The sequence below is a fragment of the Myotis brandtii genome, unplaced genomic scaffold (genome assembly GCF_000412655.1).
Source record: "Myotis brandtii unplaced genomic scaffold, ASM41265v1 scaffold3631, whole genome shotgun sequence".
Classification (NCBI taxonomy): domain Eukaryota; kingdom Metazoa; phylum Chordata; class Mammalia; order Chiroptera; family Vespertilionidae; genus Myotis; species Myotis brandtii.
In genome coordinates this window covers 40,138-45,418 of record NW_005363943.1, presented here as the reverse complement: position 1 = coordinate 45,418, position 5,281 = coordinate 40,138, and positions in this window count along the sequence as shown.

Below are 5,281 nucleotides of genomic sequence, written 5' to 3'. Positions count from 1 at the left end.
TCTGTGTGTTCTTGATAGGAAGAACACAGTTGTATTGGTTGTGTGGAGATTAGGTCCTGCCCTAATCCCACCTGGCCTCATTTGAGCTAATCACATCAGCATGGGCTCTATGTCCAAATAAAGCCATGTCTGAGGTTCTCGATAGACATGAATCTTGGGGGCACGCTCCTCCACAGAGTCCAATATGTAAGGGAAATCGGCCAGAGGCCCTTGCTGTACGGAATGATGCACTGGGCTCCGCGTGGCAAACAAGTCTGAGGGGTCCCCTGAGTGTAGCAAGAGAACAGTCCAGTAAGAAGGCAGCATTCCAATTGCAGAGCCACACAGGCAGCCACCAAAGAAAAGAACTCCAGACTCAGGGCGTCTTTGTGCTGCCACCTTTACATCATGCGAGCCACACCCTCCCCTCAATCCCCAGGCGTCTTCTTATAAAGGAGAAGGAGAAGGAGGAGAACTTTGCATTGACACCATAATTGCCTACAATGAAGCAGCCAAACTGAGAGTCTGAGGAATCCTTAGTCATGAAAGGTAAGTGGGGATCCCCTGCCGCCTCTAGCACCCACTGCCGTGTTTCTGGGCGAAGTAGGGTTCGTCTTGAGAACCAAGACGTTGTCTTGTCTTTGCACAAGAGAGCACACTGTAGTAACGTTTGAGATTCTTCCGATGGATAGTCTGTGTAAGGAGCCTCCCTACCTACGTATTGTGTCTTAATCCCTCTGGTGATGTCACACTGCACCTGAAAACGGGCCTATCCCATATTAGCCCTTTGAAGCAGCTCACAGATAGTGAAGGGTGGGTGCTGCCTTTTGAGATTTAAGAGCAAAGTCCCGGTTTTGGTCTTGGAGAGAGCTGGTGTTACATCTTCATTCTGCCATTTAATGAAACCTTGGATGGCCCTGATTAAGCTATCTAACCTCTGTGAATTCCAGACATGTCATCTGTAAAGATTATAAAGCCTATCACACAGGGCGGAGGTGAGGGTGACATTTTCCAATATAAATAATATGAACACACACCAGACACCACTGGTGCTCACTCAACACAAGCTGTAGCTGTGAAGTGCATTCCTTGGTCATTGAAGAATCTGCTCCAGGATCAAGTGGAGAATTCTGTACCACCTTCGGAGTAGCCTAGCAACTTCCCTGCTTTTGCTATTGCACAATTGACCCTTAGCTTAATGATTCATGGCACGTGCCTGCTCAGCTTCAGTGGTCATTCTAGTTTAAAATAATTCCATATCTTTCAGTTGAAGATGAGTGAGGTATTATTCTGCTGTCGCCTGATTTCTTTGTGGGGATACCTCAGTAACGTGAAAGTGTTTATCATCACTACCATTGACATCTTTCCACTTAGATGCTCAAAAGGATTCATTGACTCATGCACCAAGTTTTTTTTGACTGTTGAATATTCCCAAGGTACCATTCTTGGCACCTAGGCTATATCAGCAGATAAAGCAAACAAACGCAGCAAGGCCTGACTCCATGGAGCGTGCAGTCTAGCGAAATGATGGTGAGAGCACTGACCCCGGGGACTCACCCTCTGGACACAGATTCTGCTGTGATTTGTACAGGAATCAGACGGGACACACAGGCCTTCTTCCCACCTGGGTGGGAATGTGGACTAGCATCACAGTCCTCTTTCCTATGATTACTGTCTTCAGCAATGATCAGACTGGGAATATGTGCCTCACCCCCGTGCACTCTACAAAGCAGTTGCATGCACTCACCTCATTTCATCTTCCCAGCCATGTCCTTGAGGAGGCATTAGCACTGTACAGTTGAGCATGCTGAGACTCAAAAGGGAAAGGCTTGGTCCGTGGTCACACAGCCCAGCCAAAGTGAGGCAGTCAAGCGTTCTGATCCCAAATCCCAACTGTTCCCAAAGGGTGCAAGTAGTACCTGCAGCCCCCATCCATGAGAATTGAGAAAGTGGATGATCACAGACCAGGGTGTTGAGGGCAGGCTGTGTGTGTGTATGTGTGTGTGTGTGTGTGTGGCCACTGAAAGAGAGATTGTTTATCAGAGGATGGGAGGCAATTGCTTGAGTTCAATTCTTGATGTTCCCTCAGTTCTGGGAGCTCCCACCCACAGTCAGGAAGTTAGTATCACACCTAATGGCCTGCTGGCTGACTCTCCAGATACGGGGATCAAAGACCAAGCCCTCCATCCCTAAGCACCACCGCTTCTGACGCACCCAAGGCTTACTCTTGTTGTGTAGAGATCTCACTGGCAAAAAGATTCACACCCCTGAATCCATGGGACAGGGAACGATTGACTTTTCCACCCTGGCCAGTGCTGCTCTGTAGTTAGGGTGTTGACCTGTTCATGGAAGGGAAGCTGGTTTGATTCCCCATCAAGTGCATGTGCCTGGCTTTCATGTTCTATCCCAAGGCCCAGTGGGGACCCATGCTGGAAGCAACCCATCCATGTGGCTTCCTCACATTGATCTCCCTCCCTCTCCCTTCCTCCCTCCCTCCCTCCCTTCCACTTGCTAAAAATCAATGGAAAAAAATATCCTCAGTGGAAGATGAACCACAATAAAATGGTAGTCTTTTCCTACCCATGTCCTTGTTAAGAGATGAGCACCTTCTGTATTCTGCCAGAGCTGGGTGGGACTGAGGGGTAGATATGGACAAGGAACTCACAGCAGCCGGTCCAACCTTCACTTCTCTTCCTTAGGAGAGAGATGCGACAGCCCTAAGTTTGCTCCACTATTGGTGTGCAAAGGCAGGAACAAGACTTGGGCTGATGATTCCTCCCTCCAACGAAGTAGGACACAGCAGGGTGCAGTGGAAGGGAAGGCTACTCAGTCCACGGGTTCTTGGCGTGATAAATATGGTGCCTTCCCTAATTCCCCCATTGCTTTCCCATCTCCCCTCCCTCCCCCATTGCTTTCCCATCTCCCCTAGCTCCCCCATTGCTTCCCCATCTTCACTAGTTCCCCTACTCTTTTCCCAACTGCACTCATGGAGCTGTTGTCAGTGTGCACGTGGTGACACAGACCTGGTGTGCACAGACTGTGGGTTATGTTGAGGAGAACGCTACCATAGCCCTCTAACTGGTCCCAGTTCTAGGTACAGCTCCTTCCACTTTCCTGCCATGCCCAGTTCTGACTATTTTATTAATACTGATAATTCAGGGGAATCTTTTTCAACATCTATTTCTCGTTTTATCCTCACATAATCTCATCACTGATTCGCATATTCTTCCCCGGACTGGAGAAGCACGCAGGGTCTGGTCAGAGGCCTGGCTGGGAAAAGTGGGCATCAAGGTTGTGCCCTGGGCGACCTCAATCCCAGCCCCCATAGCTCTGCACCCTGCCCTGTGGGCATCTGCCTGGAAGGGGCAGAGGTCTTTGGGGGCATCAGCCACATGGTGAGGAGAAGACCGGGCCATTTTTCCTCTGCATGAGCTGATGACCAGGCCCCTGGCTGTTGACTTTCTGTTTGCAGCTGATGCAGCTGTAGCTGCAGGCCCCAAGCCTAATGTCAAAGGTCAACATGCCAGGGACTGAGACTTTCTCAGGGAATCCGTCTGATTACACAGCCATGGAAGGGGAGAGGCGTGTCAGGAGACCCCTTGGGAGTTTTAGGGACATGTTGGCTGTGTTGTCAGCTCCGGGTCACAGGGCAGGATTCCATGGTCTTCCCTCCTCTCTGGTCACTTTCCTCCCGGATTGCTCTCTGCTGCTTTGCCTGCAGAACTCTCATTCCCGGTGCTGGCCTGCAGATAGCTTTTCCTCCTTCATGCCCCTGCACACGTCCGCTCAGCCTTCCTTCGGAGTCCTGGTTCCTGAGACTACTCACTGTTTGACCAGAACAGCAGGTATATCTGCTTTCTCTTCATAGCTGCATTCCAAGAGGGTCATGCGAGGGAGGGAGGCTTCAGAGCAGGAGGAGGAGCAGGGAACAGTGCACAGAGGAAGCTGAGAAGCAGGCTGCCTTGCGTTTGGCTTTTGGAGCCGCCCAGGCTGGGTGCCAGGAATGGGGATCTTCTGTGCCCCAGGGCCCCAGGTTCGCTGCAGGGCCACCTACTCCCATAACTGCTGCTCAGGACCATGTGGCCCTGCCTCCACTTTCTCACCTTGCCGTGTCTGTGGAAGCTGTGTGTGTTAGCGTGTGTGTGTATTAGTGTGCGTGTGTGTGTGTGTGTGTGTGTGTAACAGAAAGACAGAGAGTAAATGTATGTGTTTGTGCAAGAGTATGCATGACTGTTTGTGGGTGTGAAAGAGAATGTGTGTTTTTCTTGCTAGTTTGTGTTTGGTTTCTGTGTGTATGTGTAAGAAGGAAAGATGAGAGAGAGAGAGAGAGAGAGAGAGAGAGAGAGAATGGAGAGAGCGAGAAGCGGGGAACTATGTACTTTAGGCCTGGAAAGAGGGAAGAACCTGAGACTTACAAATGCATCCTTATCCTTGTTATCTCAGAACTTGGATAGTGTGGGTAGACACAACATGCTTCTCCTTCCCTAGTATGCATGTGTGTGCATGCATATATGCATGTGTGGTTCTCTTAGTCAGTAAACATGTTCTTGTAATGTGTAGTAGGTTTCAGTATGTGTGCATTTAAGGATATTTCTGGACATCATACTCCCTGAGATTTTCTCCATCCTGCACGCACACATGTGTATATCTGTGTACTTGTGTGTGGCCTTTGTGACTATGCATTATTAGGTATGTTTGTGGGTGCGGAAGTGTATGCCAGGTGTTTCTGTGGTGTCCATATGGTGAGTGGGCTCATGTTTGTGTGTGTCCATCTGGGGTATGTCTGTCTGCCTGAGAATGGAAGCCTGTGAGCACACACTCAGGTGAAGATGGGTAAGGTAGCATCCAGGAGAGTCTGAAGCTGTGTGAGGTGGCTGTCTGTGGCATGGGGATCCGGTGTGCACCTGCAGAGAGAGGGTGATGCCCATCTGTAGGACGTCAGAGGCGCCATGGGGATGTCACCCGCTGGGGGAAAGGGGGCTTATGTACCATTGTGGGGGCCCAGGATATGCCTGTCTGAACTCCTCCCTCAGTGAGCTGAGAATGAGCGCTGGGGACGTTGAAACAGGAGGGCCCATCACAGAGGTCAACAGGGTCAGAGGAGCATATGAGAATAAGATCATCAGATAGCCTTCCAGGGCTGGGAGCACAGAGCAACCTTGTCAGGGGACAGCATGAGGGTGCTAGAGTGGCCCATAGTCCGCTGGTTCTGTAGGCTGCCTCTGGGACAGGGCTGAGAGCGATAGCCCAGAGAAGGGTAGGGCTGGGCAGTGGACAGGGAGAAGTGCTGTGGCGGTGGTGG